The sequence below is a fragment of the Lonchura striata genome, chromosome 4, assembly GCF_050655825.1.
Source record: "Lonchura striata isolate lonStrDom1 chromosome 4, ASM5065582v1, whole genome shotgun sequence".
In the NCBI taxonomy this organism is placed as follows: domain Eukaryota; kingdom Metazoa; phylum Chordata; class Aves; order Passeriformes; family Estrildidae; genus Lonchura; species Lonchura striata.
In genome coordinates, this window is record NC_140706.1 from 33,047,670 (window position 1) to 33,071,351 (window position 23,682).

Genomic DNA, 23,682 nt, shown 5'->3' on the forward strand with positions numbered 1-23,682 from the left:
AGTTTCTTCAGTCACTTTTCAGTTCACTTCAGTTTCTACAGTCACTTTTTGCTGAAGCACTCATCTTGTCTCAGCAAGAGCACCATAAAAATGTACAGAGGACAGAAAAGCATTGCTCTTTCTTATCTGCTCCTGCTTTTCTCCTGTACTGGTGACCTGAAGCATTTGCCAGCAACATTCAGTACCATAAGGCAGGTGTCCATACAAAAATCAATTTGGAGCCTTGGTAGCTAGATTTCTACTGTTTATTTCTCATTCTCCTCTTTGCAACCAGAGTTAGGCATCATTACCAAAGGCATTTCATTTTTACTATACAAGCCAGAAAATGTCACATTATCATACTGGTCTGAAACTTGGATTTTGTGGAGAATGCAAACTAAAAATTCAGTCAAAGGTAGGGAAGCTGAGCAAGACAGTAATTGTTGACACATATATACATATATATTTGCCACAAAAATATGAATGCAGTGGTGAAAAGCAGATGAAGGAAATAAAAATTGGATCACTTATTGCCCAGGAAAAAAGTGTACCTTGGGAATAGGACCTATGACAAACAGCTCACTAAAACAGCAAATATCTGAATATATTTTTCCCCCCACATTACACAAGATTAGACAATATCACAGGCTTCCTCCTGCTGAAAGGCCACTTAGCAGTTTGAAATAATGAAAACCCTTTGAGAGACAGTAGTTGTAAGGCAGAATTACAGAGGCTTAGTGGATCTATCTATGATTGATATAAAACTGAACAGAGTACTAATAATGTATTTTCAGGTCTTATCATGTGTGTAAATCCATAAAGGGAATTCAAGGGACAGTTTTAAACAGATTCAATATTTCTGTTACAAATAGGCATATACATTATGAAGTGTCCTCTGGCTGAAAGGCAAGTTTTGTTATTTGAAAATAGTATTTCAAGTTATGTTTTATCCTGTCCAGTCATAGTAATTCTTGCAATGATTTCCTTTTGTCTTTTACCAAGGGGAAAAAAAGCCATGGTCTTATTGGATTCTTTAAGCAGAAATTACATTCTGGCTCCATCTGACTGTTTTAGCTTTATTTTTCCAGAAAAAAATGTTATTATGAGATGGCTAAACACAAAATCATAAAATTTGAATCATGTTGTCCAAGTCCTATCAAATTTTGCAAGATACTAGATGTCTCAGATATTAATTTCATAGAAGTTAAAAACCTTACAGAAAAAATAGGACCCAACAGTGTCTTGAAGGAAGAGCAACCACAGCTTTGCCCCTTTCCCTCAAAGAAAAGGCAATCTACTACTAATCAAAATTCATGTTCTATTTGTTGAAACCACAAGCATGACATTCCTAACACACCCAAAAACCAGTGAGAGAGACTAAAATGAATGGCACATTTGAGGAACATGGCAGTGAGCTAGGGCACCCGACAGTGGGGACTAAAATACTTAGGGAATGAACCTAGAAAGAAATGCAGGTTTTAGGTCTACTACTCATGAAACAGCTGCACAGTTATGGAGTATTCCCAAGTCATTGCACCTAAGAAAGAAAACCAAACAAACAACATTTGAAGAGGAGATACATCTAAAACATACACATAGATAATATGAGTAAGTCAATACCAATTAAAAAGAAGGGATGAAAACCACTGCAATTATTATTGTGACTGGATAGTTTTAACTCTCTTGGTAGCATGCAATATAGCAATGTAGATTTGTGCTGAGGTGCCTAAACAAAAGACAGAGCATGTCTCTCTACATCAAAATGTCCAAGTAATATGATAAACATTGAAATAGAACAGTGGAGAAAACCTCCCACCATTTATTTTTCATACAAATAAATACTATTTTGTATATGTAGATCATAAGCACACATGCATCCCTTTAAAGACCTGGCTTTCAAAGTAGATTTCATTTTTTCCACCATTCCCCTAAGAAAAAAATATAATTGAGAGAAGTCAAATAAAATAAAGAGAATAACTGATGCCCCCCAAAATCTAGAGCAGATACAAATTATTGTTGACTCATATTGTAAATTGCCTGTCCACTACAAGCTTTTAGAGTAATGCAACACGGAAAAAAATGTTTTTCAATCATTGCCATCCATCAACTTGGTAAACAAGTAAAATGTATACTCTGCCATCTGCTAGCTATTAGTCTATGTAATCACAAAATATCATGTAATGTAATCATAAAAAAACACTATTATTACCTACTCTTTCAATTTATAAACAAATATTTCTATCTGTCAGATGATTTTATGCTAGCATGAGGCTTGAACCTTCTGTGCTGCTTACCATCAATCTAGTCGTCAATCTAAGATAAGTCTGTCTCTTGTTCAGTCCTCTTGTGTTTGGGAAATGCTCAGCATGGCAGTGCTGTGTTTGATCCCGGAAGAAATCCCATGAAGAGAAGGGTCAGTAAATGTTCCAGCTGTCAAGGACCTGAACAGTCTAACAGCAATGGCTATGGGAGTAGTCTTGCTTTTGGTCAGACTTGCTTAGATGCTGCCAAGAAAGAACAGAATTCTCAGTTCTCAGATTATTTTTTTCTGCACCATATTCTAGTTACCCTTGATACTTATCTTTAAACATATTCCCATGAGAAAGAGCACTAGAAAAGTTACAGTTTTCTCAGATTGACTCTTTCAAAGGTAGAAATAGCTCTTCTAAAATGCTTAAGTCAGAGAAATATTGCTTTTTTTTCCCACTGATTTCCAACCAAAACTATCTATTAGAAAGTAAACACATTAGTAAGAAACTCTGCAGTGAGACTAAAATATCATACTGAAATTTTTTTTAGTGATATGTACTACTAAAATATGCTTAAACAATGGAACTTGATATTGTCTCTAGAAGTTTCTCAATACACAAAGTCTTCACATAAAGGGACATTCACTATTTTTACCAGCTCACAGAACTTGCCAGAGTTATTACACCATCAGACCAATAGCAACAAGAGGTTCAGATGGCTACAGCTAAGACATTCCTTATAAACAACTTTTAACTTATGGCAGAAAACCAAATATTTTATGGTAAGGAACACTACTTAAGCATATTCTTTTTCCTATCAGGTAAATGTGAAAAACAAAGGTAACAGTGTAAGTGACACAGAAGCCATTATTTCAGCTATACATGACTCCCATTTGTTCCTAAAGGTGATCCTCTGCCAACTTGAGGGCTAGAATCTGCTCCTGCAGTGACAGAACAAAGTGGAACAGCATACCAGGGGAATACGTGGGGTGTTGGTGGCCTACCAGGTGTCACATTAAATTAAAATGGCAACTTTCTAAAGATAGATCCACTGGGCTGAGATTGACTTTGAAATTCTGAATGGATAAGTCTCTCAAGCTACAGAAATATCTTTTCTTTCTTCAGATCAGCTCTTTCAGAGCTAATTTCCATATAACCTGTCAGAAACCTTGACTTTTTTCATGCCTTAGTCAGTAAAATTCTCTCATATTCCACAAACATGATTAGTACACCTTAAAGATACAGTCCAGGATGCTAAATCAATTAACAGTGTAATAACACAGCTGCAGGGACAGAAGATACTGTGCTTTTTAAAACACAAGTATGAAGTCTGCACCACTGGAAAGAGCAATCTTCTTTGCATCTAGGAGCTAACACCTGCAGCAATCAGGGTTTTCTCTGAGGTAATAGCCCCTCAGTCTGGCATATGGTGCTGCCAATCCAGTTTTGGAGCCCTCCAAGAATCAGAGGTCATCCAAACTACTGAAATAGGGAGCAGACTCAACTAGATCTCTCAAGCACATATGTCTCCTGAATCTAAACTTGTCATGCTTTTCCAGGTGTTTGTTAAATATTTCTGCAGTTTGTATGGCAGACTCTCCTACAATGGAGAGGAATTAAGAGTCCAAAACCCACATTCAAAAGCTACATTATCCATGCTGCAAGGTGACCATTAAAAAGCTATGGAATGAAATGTGTATGATTTAAAGCTAAATATTAATACATAAATTGTATTTGTAAATGTTCTTTAAGTTTCACACATTTTGGTGCAATCTTTATTACGGGCTTGCTACAGAGTCCATGACTGATACCATAGGAAAACAGTAGCAAGACTGTATCTGCCACCATCACTCTCATTTTCTCAATCCCTAAACTTTGTGTGTCAAATACTTTGTATTTGATTTTGATATCTAAATGTATTACATGTAGAATTTATGTAATTTAAAAATTAATTCTGTCATAAAAAAGTACACATAAATAACAGAAATGAGATTTTAAGGTGGTTTTCAGTCTAGGAGAGGTTTCAGTTCTTAGGAGGTATCTTAAGTCTATTTAACTTGACCACTAATGCCAATCTTTACATCAGTGACTGAAAATTTAAAGGAAGTCTCCAAAAGCAAAGGCATTTCCTTTTTTTCCCATGATCAATTCTGTAATTATGCCATATAGTATATGACACAAATAAGGGAATTTAGTGATTCACAGAAATGGAAATAAATTACTCCAGTAAATGATTGCACAATATTTTTCAATTAGACACAGGCACAAAGAGATAAGTCAAGGGGGGGCGGGGGGCAAGAGGGAAAATGAAAAAACAAAAATGAAACAATAAAGCACAAACAAACCAAAAAACAACACCCCAGTGACAAACCAAACTTTCTGGACTATGCCAATTCATATTCCCTCTGCAAAACTTTAAACATGCTCTTTCCCTGAACAGTAAAGCCACATGCCCTATAAAACATAGGGAAAAGGGAATGTCTCAAGAGAAGAACATACAATGGATATGTTTAGCCAGAGAATCTGACTTACATTAACCACACAGTGTACAGTAAAGTCATAAAACAGTTTGCCGTCACATCAATTCTATACTTTTTCAGAAAAAAAAAAAAAAAAATTGTTACAATACCTCTTATTGAATCTATCTAGGTATTTGTTTTTAGAATTCATAACTTCTGATCACTTCAGAAATTCTAAGACCAACTCCACAGAAACACACCCAAAAGGCTCAGTTTGTAGCGGTTGCTGGTGGCTGTAAAAAAGAACGCAGAAAAATGCCTGCTTGGCCATTTTCCTGCTGCATTAATACAGAGGGAAATTTACTTCTGTCAATGGTTGACATGATAAGCTGCCAGCACTCAAACTAAAAATGTTTACTTGGCTAACAAGGCAGTGATTCTCTGAACTGTGGCAGCAGAGAGGAGTACTGCTCTATTGTCTAATCATACAAACTTGACTTCATTAAAAACAACTGCTACATTTCCAAACTGGCCAGGGTGAGCTTAGGCAAGTGCAAGAAAGACAACTCTGTCCTGCACCATGTCAGAATGGTATAGGTAAGAGACACACATGTCAACATAAAACTGCTTCTGGGAAGTAAAAAAAAAAAAAACACCAAACAAACAAAAAACAAACAAACAAACAAAAAAAACCCAAAAAAAAACCAAAAAAAAAAAAAACACCAAAAACAACCCAGAGGAGTGAATTTTTATCGACTCAGAATTGTATTTTGATCTTGTACTGGGGTACTGGATACTCCAGTGATTGATTTATTGTACTGTTAAGCCATAAGATATTTTAAAGACAAGGAAACAGAGGTATTTGACTGAGGAGATGGAAAGTGGGATGTGATGGCCAGAGCTCAGCCACCACGCAGGGCTGGAGCTATGGAGAAGTCACAGCAGCAAACTGGAGGGCAAGCTCCCAATGCCATGGCTGAAGAGCAGGTGGCAAGGAGATGGGGTAAGGTGAAGTAAATGTAGGACTAGAACTCTGCTTTCTCCCTCCCCCACTGCCAAGTGAATCTCCACTAAATTTATTACTTTTTACACACAAAAAGAAAACATAACTTAATTGCCACTTGAGAATGTATATTCACAATAAATATCAAAGCACATGTATTTACTCAGAAAGAAAAGGCAGCATAACCAGAAAGTAAATTATAGCTATTAATTCTCCACCCAAATTTCTGATGTTATCCATTATATGCAATTCTATTGTGGATATGAGTTCATGACAAGTAGATATTGCTAAAGCAGCCCACTACTTTTAAGTGACAATGCTTTCACTTGAGACATCAGTCAGGGGATATTAATAATCCAAGTAGAGTTCAATTTCTTACATTGTAGTCAATATTTTAACTCTGCAGAACAAATGGCCAAAAAAGATTTTAACCCTATAACAAATTACTATGCAGCATTTTAACAGTTGATAACAAATGACTGTGAACACAATTGTAAAGTATCTTCCCTAGCTTTAGATGACTAAGTAGGGAAGATGAATATAGAAGAGTTTTGGATGCAGGATTGGCACACCTACTCATATTTTCAAGAAACATCATTATAAAACCAAAACAATACATAAATTGAGGATTTACTTGCATATCCTTTAAGATTAAAATAATACTGTATTATCAGGAAAAAGTATTTCTATTCAGCTTTTCAGATTCAATTAAGTATTTTGTAAAAGTTTTGGTAATATTGTACTTTCCAAGACTATCTAAAGGAAAATTTTTTCATACAGGTGTATCTTAAAATCAACTGGTTTTGTTAACAATCCATACTCCACCTTTCTCAGCCTGGACTCACATAGCTGGTTGGAGTCCTTCATGTGCTAGATTTTGCTTTAACACTATGTAGGAACAGATAGATACTCATGTAATTGATAAAAAAGTAAGAATCGATAGACGATTAGCAGTAGGACTGTTACAAACACACAAGGTCCTGCAGATTATCAGAAGGGTGTTATCAGAAGGGTGAATCCAGGGATTCTCAAAAGTCCAAATGCCTGATTCCTACCTAATAGGGTGTTAACTCTTGTCTTTTGACAATAGATTACGGAAACTCTGAATAGGGGCTGTGCTCCCATTCTCTAAGGCAAGGTCCATGCTTGGCAATTCAGTTCAAGCACTTTGAGTTCAAGTGTCTTTTAACAGAATCAGAGACCAACCAAAAAAAAAAAAAAAAAAAAAATCTAAGTACACCAGGTACATAGCTGTTATTTGCTTTGTCCCATGCAATGGTGATCTAGTGATCTACCAAGTTAACCTTAGGTGAACAGAAGTGCTGTAACATTTCACTACACCACAATCCATTCCTCCAACTTCTAGGTTTATATTACAGAGAAGACTTAATTTCTACTTCTAGTATGAACAGGTATTAAAGGATATTTAAAAAAAAAAGAAGTCTTAGAAAAATACATCACAAAATTTTCACTAAAAATATATAAAATTAGTAATGTTAGAATATTTCTTACAATATTTTTAAAGCAGTTTCTCAGTCAATTGGTCAAAACTTGCAGAGCACAATACATGGACGGGTTTTTCTGACATGTGTTTGGAATGACTAGAGTAATTCACCAGTTGCAAGTTCCCCCTAAGTCAGTGAAGTGTACTTAACACACTGGTTTTGCTTTAAAAATATGTTCCCAAAGTACATACCCCAAGACATATTTTGGAAAAGACATACCAGACAGACTACATAAACACCTCCTCTCTCAACGCTTTCATCGCAATTCACACAGACAGCACCTTAGACTTTCGAAGACATTTGCTATGAGGTATCAAGTAAACTAACTTCTTGTTCCTGAAAATACCATTTGCAGCAGTGACAGCTTTAGTTCTTTACACTTCATTAGCACTGCAGTCAAGTCCCTTTCTTCAAAAGATAGCAGTGTTCATACAGAAAGAAAAATAATTTCCAGAGACATGAAAAGTGATATAACCTTTTGGATAACTTTATCTTCAATGACCTATATAATTTTAGAAGCTCCTGATTAGCTAGATGGTTATGTGAGAAAAACCCTACACCTTCCCCCTTTTATTTTCCCTTCAAGAACACATATAACAGCAATTTCATGTTTTAACTAGATTATCAACTACTTTTAGACCCTATATTCTATAGAGTATATAGTCTCTTAAGAATAATACAATTCTCAAGCTGTGCAGCTTGATGTACACAGTACAACAGTTTTCGTTTTGGTTTTTTTTTTTCCTGAAGACAGCTGAAAATAATAGCCCTTTATAGAGATAGGTGCAAAAACCAGAGAGATGCAAGCTCCTTATCTCAGCCAAGAATGCAGCCTCCCATTACACACTGGAGAAATAAAACATAAATGTACATAAACTGTGTTATAAGGTAACAGAACTCAACATCTTATGAGTTACAAAACACTCCCTCACAGCTCCAATATATCAAAACAGATACCAACAAGTAAAATCCTAACACTGATTTAAAAACAATTCAGAATTCTTAGAGAGCATGAGTTAAAAGCTCTAGATCAAAAACAAATAGGCTTGCTATGTTCAATTATTCTGCATCTTACCCAGAAGTAAAAAATGAGACACCCAAGCCAGCATCCCCACAGCTTCATAATGAGAATGGTTAAGGGCTGGAACTGCCTGCCAAGAGAGGCTGTGAAATTTTTATCCTTGGGGATTTTTTGAGTTTGACTTAACAACACCCTCAACCACCTGACTCCACTTTGAAGGAAGCCCTGCTTTGAGCAAGGGGCTGAACTAGATGACCTGAGCAATACCCCTACAACTGCAATTATTCCCCAATTTACTATACCACACACTGGAAAACCCTTTAATGAGACACTAACAAGAGCTGATAGAACTACAAAATATACATTCATTACCTGAATTATGAGTTTCACAAACAAGAAAAAGAATATACATACTACTCTGAAAAGGTGATTACTGGTCAAAAGTCAGATGGAATATCTTTCAGTGGACCAATAGAGATGCACTGTTTTGACAGGGTTAACAAGAAAGGACTGCAGGTCCCAGGAGCCCAAGGCTCTGAAGAGATTTTGGCACAGTCCATCTCCTTGTCCACACTGCCAAACGTCCCCATTCTTCCCTTAAATTAGGCATTGCAGCAGAGAAGATTAAGCCTCCTAGTAAGAGTCTGAATTCATAAAATCCTGTTCACTGTGTGCAGCACTTCACAAGGCTCCAAAACTTAAATGCATTCTAGATTAATCAGTCATACCATGAGGAAAATGAATGAAAAGGATAGCACTGTGATTCCAGATTACGGTTTTTACTTCAGATAATGTTAAAACAAATACATGCACATGCAAACTAAACTGTAAAAGCACACCCATTTCCCTGCCTCAGTTTCCTCAATAGCAAGAACAAACTGCTCAAGCCAAAGGTATTTTGTATATCCAAGCTTCTCTTAACATAGTTTTTCTTGTCCTAAGGGAAATTCTTAACTCCCTTGAGACCATGTTGAATGTATTTCTCCTTTCTCCAGGTACTTCCCAGTGCTTTGGGAATTGCTCCCATTAGGATACTTAGTTCCCTTTGTATCACAACCTGTAGATCAGACTTACAAATGTCTTCTAAACCACTTAAAAGATGATTAGCTGCTTCTGAGTTCAAATGTGAAAACCCAGTCTAGCCAGCAGCTATTCCTTTATAAAAGATGCTCCTTTTAATAATAATTTTAAAAAGGCAAACATTGACATCATTATTAGGCCTATGCCAGGTGAAAGTTTTGCACCCATCACTTGTGAGTTTTATTTCCTGTCGTGTCTTCAGCCCAACATTGGTACATTTTCCACAGCCTTGCAGCAAGCAGGATCAATATGCAGAAGACATGAGATTACCTGACACATGACAGCATCCTTTCAGCCACACACTGATGAGACAAGTATCACAGAGTCTAATGAAGTTAATGAATTTTGTAACAATTTAAATCAAAGTCGCTACTACTTCTGTCCACCCCCTTTGCCATGTCCATAGAATTCCTCCTTTGCACTGGCATTTTAATGACTGCAAGGTGCAGTTTTAGAAAGAAGTAACAATACTGAAGGAAATAAGAGCAGCTTAAGATTAATATTTGCTCTACACAGCATCCTGAACCAGCCTTGATTTGTTTTATATAAGCACTGAAAAGGATACAAGAGAAGAGTGCACCCCGCCTTACTTTTGCTTAAACAACAACAGAACACCAACCTCACAAATGTGAGTTATAGTTTAAAAAAAAGATAACTACACATTTATTTTTCCAAAAATAGAAGTACTCAGTGCATCTATATCAGCATCTCCTCTCTGAAACACAAAATCTTTGAATATATTCTGCCTCCCTGATTTTTAGCTTTCTGTATTTACTGAATTCCTAAATAACAATTTTTTTGGCTGAACTTCAAGCTAGTTGTTTTTTTCAAGTTGAATTTTATGGTTTTTAACCCCTTGGTTTACACTTGTAGTTGGACATCAGGAAAAAAACCCAAACAAATCTATTTTATCTGTTACAGAGCCAATCAGAATCAATGCCTATGGTCTATGACACAAGAGTAGTTTTTCCTGAAATCTTTAAGCTTCTTCTGCAGCTTATTTTTGAATCTTTTCAAACAGATTTTTTTAAAAGAAACTTTAAAAGGTTAATGTCAATCCCATTATTTCAAATAGTCTTTACACAACTTAAGAATGTTGCCATTCACTGTTGCCCAGGAATCCAATTAGACTCCAAATCAGAGTATCCAAATTACAAAAGCACCATAAAAACCTACTGTGCTGCTGCTAACAGCATGCTAGATGATCATGTTTGCTATGCATTTTAGGAAAAGTTAATTCTCATCTAGCTTATATTGTACTATAGTCTGATTCCACCTCCCCTGCCCACAACTTAGCTTGCACAGACATTCTCCTTTACAACAGGACAACTGTGAAGTCCCAATTAGACTGAATAAATCTGCATGTGATATTTTAGCCCATTCATAATACTGAAATAATTCTTTGAAGTACTGTGCAGCACCATATGGTATTTTATCCAGTTTCACCATTTGTACAGAATAGCTTGCAGTGGTTTGTTACACAATGTTCTGAAATACATTGCAGCTGTAGTCTGCAGAAAGATAAGCTTTCTCCTTTTTGCATTACTTATTAGGATCTCAGGGATGCTTTAGAAACCTTAACTAGTAGAAGATCCACTTAGAAGGGTAATAGGCTCCTGAAAAATCAACTTCTATCCAGGAGGGAAAGAGATGGAAAACAAAAAGTTAAAAATGAAAGTAAAATTAAAATTAAAAATTAAAATAAAAATAAATTTTACTTTTTCTCTTTAGATACCTATAGCTCTTAAAATAATAGAAATCTTGGAATTAAGGAGATGGGTATCACCTAGAGATATTATCATGCTTGGGAGTATGTGCAAACTTAATTTCATTAAAAGCATTGTCTGTTATGCTTCCCACCAGCAGCACTTTCTTCATTAAGAAGAGCAGTCAATGACTTGAATTTGCTTTAGCATTCAATGCACATTGGATGCATGTGTTCATCTGCCTTGATTTTTTAAAAAAAGATGAGCCTAGCAAAACCTCAGTGTGATACATTAACAAGAATGGATTCATTAATAATCTTCATTTAAAAAGTACTTTTTATGTACTCACACAACAAAGGAAATTTTTTCTGCTCCAGCCCATTCGCTCATCCTTTCTGTTGCTGCCTTTGAAATTCCTTTCAGGTGTCCTCTGAAGTGGAAAGTTCTATATTGCTGTTACCAGGCATTCCTGCATGCTGTTGCATGCCACCTCCAAAATATTATGAACCCTTTTCCTTATATACAAATAGAAAGTGCTTGGCACCACAGGAAAAAAAAGCCTGAAAAAAAGCCTAAACACACCTTTTTTAGACTTCAGTTATTCTTTTTATCTGCCTGCACTGTCAGGCTTTACAGGCAGTGTGATTTGCAGTCATGAGGACTTTGTGGTTTGTGCAGCAGACAGGTCTGGGCAGGCTGGCAGCTGCAGGTAAAGCAGTGCCACTGCCTGAGCTCTACGCCTCTCCCCTGTGCTCCGTGACAATTATTCACAGTAGCAACACAAGCAGATGCACCAAAGCAAGGCTACCACAGTTCCCAGCCCAACACATTGATTCACAGTGTTAGAAACTTCCCAAAATATCGCTGAATGAAAATAATTCCTTAATGGCAATGCAGCCAGTCAGACCCTATACTATATGCTGCAATTATTAAATCATTCTGTAACCATAGGTAAGAATAATTTTGGATAATTTTAATAATATTTCAAATGAAACACAAAGATGAAAATGAAAAACAAAGTGAACACTAGTGGATATATATAGTTAGAAAATAATTTACAGAAAAGACATCTAAGCACTGCCTGTGCAAACTGCAGATAACAGAGCCTTATAAACAAACTGGCAATGATGGTGGGAAAATGCTATTTAAAGACAACACAGGGTCCTAGAATTAGCTGTAAATGCATATAATAAGTAGGAAAAAGAGGTCATCAGCCTTATCAAAGGAATCTGAGATAATGCAGGAAGGACAGAGTATTGTCTCAGGTATTTTTATGATTTTGTTCAAACCATCCAACATTCCATAAATTAATCCAAAACACACATTCTCTATTTACAGGTGCATTACGATGTGCTTATTCTAACAGCAACCTAACTGTGCACATGGCAGTGTATGTTAGTGTGGTTACAATTTCCAGTCTTACGAGTCCTTTGTGGTTACCAACCAAGCAATGAATTTTATTACTATAGTGATAAAGCTCATGTATGAATCTTACAAAAGATTAATGACCTCATTTTTCCTCAAAGGGGAGTTCCACTGCTACATGAGTGATGGCTGGCAAAATAATTATGCCATCAAAAGACTAAACTGATTCAGCTGGTACTCAAGCTCTGTCAGTAATGCTGCTCATGAACGTTACTGAAAACACTTATGATACTGGCAAAAATGGCATTAGAAAACTACGACAGTTTTTCAGATAGGTAATATTCCAGAGAAAGCTGAGTGAAGTTAGAAAAAGAAATAGTGAGAGATGATTCACCTGATCCAAAGTAAAATTTGAAATTTATGTAAAAGGATACATTCATATACTGGCATTAAAAGTGTTAAATCTCTAAAATTATGCATCTGGGAAGGTATCAAGTAAGATAGAAACAGGAGCAATACTTGTTTTAAATGGATTGCACATTTAAGCCTTGAAATGTAAAAGGTAAAACCTGCAAAAAAATACCATGCATTAGTTCTTTTATGGTAGAATTTATTATAACAGCAAATTCTACCATGCACAATGGTTTTATGTACTTGAAATAGTATTTCCAAGGAACACTCATGTATAGCATCTGAACACTCCCAAATTAAAGAATGCTTACAATGGTGTTACAAACAAAAAGAAACCCACTGGGTAATTATTTACAATGAAACAAATTGTTCCCCCAATTTACAAAAGACACAGTTATAAGTGAAAACACCACATACAACTAGGCAGAATGCTAAAAAACTATTTTAACAGGTATTACAAATAGCATTATTCAGCTTTGTTAGCATTAAAGAATAACAACACTAAACCCTCCCTTGAAGGTGTTTGTTTCCATTGTTGATAGATCAGTAACTGAGATTTCAGAACTTAACTGTTTCCATTGTTGATAGATCAGTAACTGAGATTTCAGAACTTAACCTCTGACTAAAAGATATCAAGTCTTTTTAGGTCATGGGATCCTACATGAGGTCTCTCAGAAGAAAGCATAAAAGTCCTAAAATAACAAGCACACACACAGGTTTCTCTTAATTTGCCCTGTTGGATTCCCATAATAAGGGCTTAATAGCTCCAACCCCAGAGCAACTCTGCAGTCATCAACAAGACCATTTACCACTTGATTTAGCAAACATATTTCCAAGATTTTCACTTACATGTGCTACACAGAATTGAAATTAATGTAGGGCAATTTATGAGTAATATTATTCTGGGATTCACAGTTCTTTGCATATCAGATCCAGGAAAGAATCTCAATTTCCCTGAGGCATACACAAGTTGCACAGTACCACCCTGTTCCTCACCATTTACTGTGCTATGGGCAACCAGTCCAGGATTGTGCCTTATCCTTTTCCAGACCAGGATTTGGGTTTGAAGAAAGACAGAGAAAAAAAGTAATAAAATGTAGTCCCATTCACATAAACCCATGGTGGAATTCACACTGTTTGCAACACTCAAACAAAAGATGAAGCCACCTTTCAGAAAATGTGTTTTCCTTACCCCAGATTACTGCACCTGTCTGGGAACTGGAGCACCATGCAGACATCTGAGTAACAGCTCAGCTAATTGTCAGCTTTGCCTTCCTCTGCAGCACCACCAGCTAAGCATTCCAAACAGCAGGAAGCACCAATGTAAGGCAGTGTGCTAGCAGAAATCAGAGATGCCCAGAAGATTGCAGAGACTATTTAAACCAATGGATCAACACTCTTTCCTGGCTCTCCCACTCACTCTATCTTTTCCACAAACTTGTTTGAGGGTAATGTATGACCATGATGCAAAGTGATAGGTGAGGGCAGGAACCCATTTTAATGGCCTCTCTTCTCCACACTTCACAATCCATATAAATAAAGTCTACCTATATAGCTCTTGTGTGATCATATTAGTCCTTAAAGAAAGCAGAGTCCTCCAACAGAGCACACACAACGCTAGCTCAAGTCTTTGTAGTACTGATTAGCTTATAGATCTTGCAACATAAACTTCAGCTCAGCCCTGAGGTTGCTTACATTTTTTTAACCCCTCTCCCTCAGCTTTAAGGCAATGGCATTTACTCTTACCTTACATATTTTTCTTCAGTGAAATGACAGTCCCGGTGAGTGCATGCTCACCACCCTGATTTTATTTAGTTTATTCCTCCAGCCGATCAGCAGTAATTGAAATTAAATGCGTCCACACAGAATGACGGTCTAGCACTTCAAATAGGTAGAGTGTCTTCTGAAGAGCAAAGTCCTCTCTTTTAACAGACTGTCAATTGATTTTGTTAAAATTATTTCATTCTGACCATACTCTAAGGGACTGACAACTAATTACAAAAAACCTTACAGTCTTTTCCATGATCTCATAAAAACAAACTAATAAAAAAAGATTCAGTGGAGTTTGAGGTCACCATACAAGACCTAACTTGATATAACCTTCCATGTCGACAATGAGTTGCTGATAGTTACCTTTGTAAGCAGTGTTCTCCAAGCAGTGCCAAATCCACCTGGCACCATTTCTGCTGAAGAGGAAAGTAGCTGTTTATTTCATATGAGGAGTAATCATAAGTCTTTAAAAACCCACACTGTCCAAAAGGACACAAAATGGAAGGAAGTTAGAGTGGTGGCGTCTCCCTATGCCCCCAGAAAATCCACACCAAACTTCAACTCTAATTTGTATTTTAGACATAGTCTTATCATTATCTTGACATGTGTGCTTCTAGAAACAGAAGAAACTGATTTGTCCTGGTTAATTTTTAGGATTTTGGTAAGTCACCTTCCACAGCTTTTCAAAGACCTCTCATTACAGCACTGACATATTCGTGACTAGAAGGATAAAAGAAAACCATCAACAGAAACCAGACATGCTTTCTATCTTCTCTTCTTAAAAAACAAAAAAGTGAGCAAACAGGAGAAGCAGGAGCTAGGAAGCAACAGCTAAACATCAATTAATTTGTTTCCAGAAAAATAATAGATAAATAGTACAAGATGGATAAATGACTGAGCTGCCATCTGCTTCTGTACTCAGCAGCACTTTGGAAACACAGCTTCTAGAGAGAAGTGTTTTGCAAATCCTGCAACAAAGAGGGCAGTATGTAAACTGAGGGGAGTGAGGCAACAAAGCAAAACTGATACCCACTCATCTGTAGGAGTTTCTTACATGTGTCACCTTTCTAATCACAAAGCAGAGAATCTGTTCAGATAATGTAAGCCCATGTATGTTTTGGATCTGCAATTGCCAGCTTGATGCTCCTACACCTGCTGATACACAGAACTACCCACACAGAATATTTATTTTGTTCAGAAACATTCCTCGTACCCCAGAGTAACACATCCCTGCACAGAAAAGCATCTACAATTTTGGTTTCAATTTCCTTAAAATCCAGCTAATCTGATCACAAGTAGACAAACACAACAGAGTAATTATAGACTACAGAAGTATAAACACTATCTTCTAAGTTTTTTTGAAAAGTATTTTTCAGCTACTTTTGTGACAGATTATTAGCTAATTTACTACATGTGCTATCAATCAATATAGCTAGAAAACTATAAAAAATATGTAAACATTTATAACTATCTAACTATACTAATCATTCAGAGATGTAATTTCAAAAATTTATTATTCCAGGTAAAATTCCACTCAACTGGCCACTGTCATAGTGACTGATAGATAAGAAAACTACCAATATTATATTCTCCCATCAGTTTCTCACAAATGGCAATTGCCCAAGGAAAAACTTTTGTAACTTTAAGCATGTCACAGTTATGCACATTGGCTCATATCTCCTGACGGTTTCTGCTTCCTGCCTCCAAGGTATGACACCAAGAAAACCTAACACCTCAGAAGTTATGAAATGCTGCTGAATTAGCAGCATCACAGAGTAACAGAGATGCATAAGTGCACACATGCAGGAAAATAACTAAATTCAAAGTAAATTTCAGGGTCCTCTTAAAAAAATTCTAAAAATTCATCCAGACACATACCATGTTAAAATAAAAAAATGAGAAAGTGAGAAGCAGAAAAGAGCTAGAAAAAAATGCTAACACATACAAGTACAGGCAGCAGGAATACAGCAGAACACACTTGATTTCTTTTGCCTGCTCTAAGTGCTCATATGCATCAGAACCTCTACACCTCTCATACAGAGCTCCTTTTCCTCACACCACTTCTCAGGTTCTCTTGAAATAACTCTTTTGTTTTCTGTTTGTTTTCACACAAAATAATGAATACTGGACTTCTAGACAAACATGCAGATGACTTTTATAATTTACATCAACTTAATGATCTACTTTATCTCAAGTTTAGACAACTTAGAATTACCATTTCTGAATAGGGCATACTCACTCTCTGTGAGGAAGTAGCACTGGATTCTCCCATTATTTTTTCTAACTATAAAGATGAATCCTAATGTTAAAATGTCTGGCTCAGAAATATCAGAATTTCTAGATGGGAAAAAAAATTTCACATTTTATTTTTTGATCAAAAAATCCTAATACAAGTATTAATTTTCAAATCAAGTTATTGTTCTCTGCCATGAAAATAATTAAAATAAAAAGAAGTGCCTCAGACAGTTCAGTCATTGATGACTAAGGCATTCACAATGTGTACAATTGCTGAAAGCAAAATCGGCAGAGACAACAAATCCATCTAAAAAATCTGGTGACATAATACTAAATGGCTACTCTAAAAACTCGGAACATGATTTGTTATCTTAGAACCTTTTCATTTAATTGCAATTAACACTACATGAATAGAACTGTCTTGGACTGTGCTCAATCAGGCTTCTAGAATTATTCTAAAATTATCCTTTTACCCAGTTTTCATGGTAAAGCTTCTTCGAATTAAGCAAGTACAGTAACAAAAAGATTAAGGAATTCTGGATTCAAGAAATGGTATGAGAAAGCACTAGTCATTAAAGAAATAAGTATTTATCAGGGTATGTCAACCTTGAAAAAGCTAAATGCTGGAAGGTCAGCTTTAGGTCATTCTCTACATTACAACACAGGAAAACAAAGCTCCCAGGCTCTTCTTGAGAGACAGCTGGGGCTATCAAAGAGACATCTGCAGATTTCTTAACAGAGACACTGATCTAAATCAAACACTCCTGGATGCAAATGGAGCATTAAAGTCAGATGACTTATGGAGAAGTTCTAAATTTATCATGGAAAGATAGCAGCAGCTTAATTAAGGCTGTTATCAGCTTCCACTATGAATATTTGCTATCAGCTCTCCAGTTCTCACCTCAGACATCTGACTTGATTTAGCAACTAATACACATTAAAGACAGAGTTCAATAATTATGGGAAGGTTATGTACAAATACACATTTGTCAGATTCCAATTTTCATATCTTTTACTATGAATTACTTGTTTCTTCAAGTAGATTTGCACAAAAAATAATTATTTGAATTAAAGCACACTGCTTTTGATAGTTTAACTGGCAAGTCTAGTGACCTCAAAAGGAATGTTTTGTTCACAAAAGCATTCACTGACAGCTACACAATTTTGTTTTATTAATTTAATTCCAAAGAGTTTCAATAAGCAGAACCAAGCATTGAATTTGTGAATACCTCACAATTTCACAAGATTACAATGGGTCATGAGAATTACTATTGGGTCTCTCCTGTACTGAGAGTTACATAAGCTGTTCCTCTGTTCTGCAGATAACTGAGCTCTGTGTGTGAGCAGTATTCTATCTCAAACATTGCCAATTCCTAACCTGCTTCCTCTAGTTAAGGTTCCTTTCATCCTTGAAGTTAGTCTTTTCTTCACCTTTTCTACTTCATCATCCTTGACAAGAAATACAGATGTTTAAAAAAACAGATTACAATTTAATAAAAATTAGCACAATTTTTAAGTGTTCACAAAGCCTGACTCCACACAAAAAAAAAAAAAAAAAAAAAAAAAGCAGCCTGAAAATGACTGAGATTTTTCCTCTTCTACAGCATTTTTGCATGCACTTTGTGCAACACATGAGCTTAGCCCCTGAAGAGCCAGTAGGCTGCACAAGACAACCAAAAAAGCTAAGTAGAAAAACACCACTACAAAATTATCATCACTGGGAAACCAGACATGATGTCCCAAGGTGACACTGAAAGGAAAAAGTCAATGGTGGATGTGGCCTGTTCTATCATAGCCCTGCTGTCAGCAGATTCTCTCTAGGAGCAAAGAAACGAAGGTGATGTATTGTTGCAAACCATGTTCCTTACAAAAAGCAAGCCCCAATCCTTCAAGGTGATCTATGAAGCCAGAGATACAGGCTCTTCTTACAGTGAAAGATTAACATGCATGAGATCACACTCTAGTCACACGTTTCTTTTAATGTTATTTGCTGATAATCCTTTAACAATTTTAAAGCTTCCAAAAGAATATGGGTGTTCATCATTAGTCTTACCATTATCACTAGTTTTGCAGTGCAGCAGTTAAAAATAGACAAAATAAGCATGAAAGAAACCATAGGAGGAAAGAAAAATAAGAGCTTTTAGAACAAAACTAAACCAAAGTACTTTTCAAGAAGCAGCTAAAACTACTAAGTGAAAATGGAATACTTGCTCATCACATCATTTACAGACCTCTAAAAGAAACAATTTGCCACTGTCAAACAACACAATGCGGTCAATGGTAACATCTATATTTAGGCTAACTCTTTTAATTATAAAAGATGGTTTTGGTTTTTTTTTTTGTGGTTTTTTTTTTTTTTTTTTTTTGGTCCCTGAAATAATCTAACAAATTCCTTTTCTGGAGAAGGTTTTTATTACTCAGTAGGGAGAAAGTAGTAATGTGCCTTTGCCAAGTGAAATTATCACCATATTGGTCAAAGTCAGAAACTTCCCAAAACATTCCTCTTCTGTCATCTTCCACAACAGAAAAATTAGTGAACTAACGACAAAAATAGCTTAATGTGGTCTTGCCAACACAAGGTAAGTCCCACACTGACTTCAAGGGAAATAACAGTGGCGTATAGGAAGCCTTGAGACACAATAAATTTCTGAAAGCCAATAACAGGTTCTTGCTATTCTTGGTAATTTTCACAACATCTGGCTCATGATACCTATAAATCGCCTTTAAGTGGAAAGCCTCACAAGCCAGCCTAAACCTCAGACCCAGAAGACCCTAGACCATGGAATAACAGCCTCCTCCTATTAGTGCCTTATATATTCAGCTCTGCATTGAAAATATTCTTTAAAGCTTCACTGTGATGCCTCATGGTAATTACAGCTGTACAAACCAGAGCCCATTTACACCCCGTGCTCCCCGGACCACCCATGTCAGAAACAAAGGCCTGGGGCTCCACAAATGCACAACTACACAGCAAGGGAGGCACTGCAGGCTGCAGCCTGCCCAGAGACAGAATGGCCAGAGATTCCTACGCAGCCTCGTCGCCTTGAGCACAAGTACTGTCATGCAGCTCCAGTTATATGCACACAATGTTCAAAAGAAAATAAAATATATTTTTAAGTACATCAAACTTCTACCACAGTTCCCCACTCAGTCTGGCAAAACTCCATGAGAGGTTTTACACTGCACTGCTTTTTGCAGCCAAATGAGGATGGATTCAAACTACTTTGCTATGTCCTGATCTTACTCTGTTTTGAGGGTTAAACTGGAGATGCCATAAACTGGTACCTGGAAGTTACAGAATTACTGAGAATTTTTACCTCTCTGCCTGAAGTCATGGGGGTTTTTTTTCTGCTTTATCTAAAGTTTTAGATAAGTCAGAATATATTTGAAGACTCGCAATATATTACTGGATTATTTAAGAACTTTTATAAGGACAGAAGTAAAAGCTAACCATTTGAGCTTGAATGACCTGGAAAAAAAAATCTCTTCAATTCTTAAAAAATTTTTCCAAAATCTTTTTCCATGCAAGCAAGGGAAAAATATGGTGACATAATAAATTATGTCACAAGAATTAAAACATTTTATGGAACATTTCAGTAAAGGCCAAAACCATGTATTTCTTAATTTTTGTACTCTCACACTTTTTGTTATATTCTCAGCAAATACAGCAGATCTCAGCAAGATATTTAACAAGGCTAAAAGACAATCTGATTGAAGTTTTGAGAACAAAAGCAGGCTGAAAACATGTTCTACTTTGTATTAAAAATATTCACGTATTCATTGACTTATGTGATGCACACTAAATTTAAAAAATTAAGATACATAAAATTATCATTATGTATTTCAAATTTTTTTTAAATTAAAAATAGCTGATTTAATTTTCATCTGTTTAATGAATCCCATCAGATATTCATACATTCTTTCTCATTCAGTTTGGCTACCAATCAAAGTTATGCTTGAGAACAACAAGGACAAAAAGCAAGCAGGATCAGGAGTACAGTTAGATTTCCTTACACTAACAACTATCATAAATTATTTACTGAACTTCAAAGCTTTGAAACTGGTGATGAATATGGTAGGAAAAAATAAGATGTGTTTGTTAACTATCAATTATTAATTACATGTGTTTTACAGTATAACATGAAGAAAATAAAAATGTATTGTACTAATTTCACTAAAATTTACTGTATCCATTCAGAGATTATGCATGAATTATTTGGTAACTTTGTAATAAAAAGACATGGAAAAAATCTGACAAGTTAAAAAAAAAAGGATTAAATCCATACTTTGCAGTAAGAAATGTACATTTGTATATGCAACACATTACTTCATTTTCAGGGAAAATGAAGTCCTGAATCAAAATAAACTACTTATATAAGCCAACTCAAGTAATAAAACATTTAAAACCTAGAATACAAATGATAGCTGAACTAAATTCAGTTCCAAACCAGACAGATCAAAGAATTAACATGTCAGTCCCTCTATACAAAGCAGGAACCAAAACAGTCATTAAAGGTCCAAATTTTCTAGTGATTGGAAGTATATCTGGGATACCCAACTGTATGGCTGTGTGGCAGATAGCTGCTGGTTTTTATGTGCCTAAGGTCAGATGTGGTAAACTTCACACTTCTAACCAGTACTGTTTGTAATAGATTGAATGAAACACGTTTACAAAAGAATCAATAAATGTAAAGACTGGAAAGAATTAGAGAGGCTTGCAGGCTTGTACCTATTGTCTGGGGGAATTAGATGTCAGTTTGAGCACTATAACTCCAACAAAGGTTTCCTAGTTTTAATTTACTAGAACACATAATGGGCTATGTAGAAGCTTGGAAAGACTCATCTGTCTGAATATACTACTTAACAAACAGTTTAATTAATGTTACAAACATTATTATAGTCTGGCATACTCTTCTTCTGCTCATTCACTCCTATTATCTTCAAAGGGCATTTCTTTGTGAGGCTGATCCACTAACTCTCAGAAGCAAGAAACAATGCAACATGCTCAAAACATGGATCTAAATAAATTGCAATACACAGGAATGCTAAAAGCTATATAAATAACTAGAGATACACACCCTTCTAGTGTGTCTCACACAGCATATATATTTGCATAACTTAAGGACTTCTACTGGTTAGCTATACTATATCCTAAATACATATATTAAGAAAATTTTCCATTTGTAAACTATTGTATAAAAAAAATGTATAAATTAAGACAAGTAAATAACTGTTGGCCACAGTCAAAAGAAAAAAAAAATTAAAAAACAAACCCAACCCAAAACACCACCACCAGGATTTTCTAAAAATTTCAAAAAGACTGGCTGATGTTAGAAAATATAGCTCAAGTCTGTTTCACAAATTATCTTTCTTGAGGTTGTTCAATTCTTTAACTACTTCTTGTGAAACACGATCCATACCTTTTCTAAATAAATATCTCACAATTATCAGATTTTTATACATCAGCTCAATCTGACTTTAGTTCAAATGTGCAACCTAAATAAAAAAGACACAAGTTTTGTATTCCAATAAAATAAATAAGACATAAGGTATAGTTTAACACCATGCTGAACTTCAAGGGTTACCTTTGACATTCACAATTTTCTCACATTATCTGATATATAAAGTAGAAAATCAGGAAACAAAGATGAGAAAACCATCCATAAGCTTCTCCAAATAAACCATATGGTCTAGTGTTCCAACAGACAAAATGAAATTTTAAACACAATAGGATTGTTTAATGCCATATTCCACTGGGTAAAATTGGATTCAGAAGGTTGGATTTCTCCATCCCAGGTTCCCTCTTCAAACCACAAACTGTTCATGTGCAGCTGATAAGTACAGTATCTCTGAAACTCCCTTTATAACCCAGTGCATACATTGAAACAATCACTGGAGTGCATTTTTTCCCAGGGAAATGAGCACAGAACCCAATTTCTGAAGACAGAAATGTATTCTATCACAGGGTTTTGAATAACAAGTTATTGAGTTCTTGTTCTATCATGATGGGAAAGTCTCACTTGGGACTTTTTGGTTCATTTGACAAGAAGTTGTTATGACTGTAAAGGCAAAGGTATACATATATCTACATTCCAAAGAATGTCCTTGTTACCAAGAAAGACTTTGTCAATATTCCTAGCCCCAGACAAAGAAATGCATCATGTGTATTCATTTTTATGTACTAAATACTTGCATGTTCAGCTATGAGAACATTGCTGTATGTGTCTCACTGCACAGTGGTGGATTTGGTTTCCATCCTGTCAGCAACAACCTGTGTGGTTGATGCACTCACTTGTACTCAGCAAGTACAAAGTCCTGCTTCACTACATCTACAGCAACACATGTTTGGCATCCTGCTTTCTTCTCACTTAAATCTACTTTAACAACTTGAGAACCTTGTCACTTGGACAGCCAAGGTCATGCTTTTTGAAGAAGGTTCACTGCAGGCAAGTCCCAAGGGGATAGATGAGTGTCTCTTTGTCCAGTCACATCAAAAGAAAGTTTTAAAAGGGTTAATCGACACTTTAAAATAAAAAGGAAATGCATTCCACAACAGACACTCCTGTTTACGCTCCTTAGGGCTGTTCATTGTAGAAATCTAGTTGACAGAAATTGGAATGAAAAGCTTAAAACCAGCTATTCCTAGAAAAAGTTGCCTCAGAAAAAGAGAACATATGATTAACCTTTTTGCATATTCTTAGCCTAGTAAATGATAGCATTCCATAGTGCAGTTATATATTATGCAGTTCCTTCTCTGAAAAGAAATCTCACTAAAATTTATATTTCAGTATATTCTTTAATTTCTAGAATAACACAAAATTAAGTAAGTAAAATGTTAAAAAACAAAGTCAGTTCTTCTCTTGATATGCCCCTACCTTCCCCAGTAAGGGGAGAGTTGC

General features: G+C 35.7%; 1 protein-coding gene across 41 annotated transcripts in view; it reads right to left on the reverse strand.

The window, feature by feature from the left end:
* Positions 1–23,682, reverse strand: part of TENM3 (teneurin transmembrane protein 3) — a 1,286,597-nt gene that overhangs the window by 346,317 nt on the left and 916,598 nt on the right. For 31 of the 41 annotated variants that reach the window (XM_085578773.1, XM_085578775.1, XM_085578767.1 and 28 more), the window contains one exon: positions 2,274–2,483. The exons of the other annotated variants lie outside the window; for them this stretch is intronic. The gene's annotated coding sequence lies outside the window, so the exon portion shown is untranslated. The remainder of the gene's footprint in view (positions 1–2,273; positions 2,484–23,682) is intronic. 41 annotated transcript variants of the gene reach the window in all.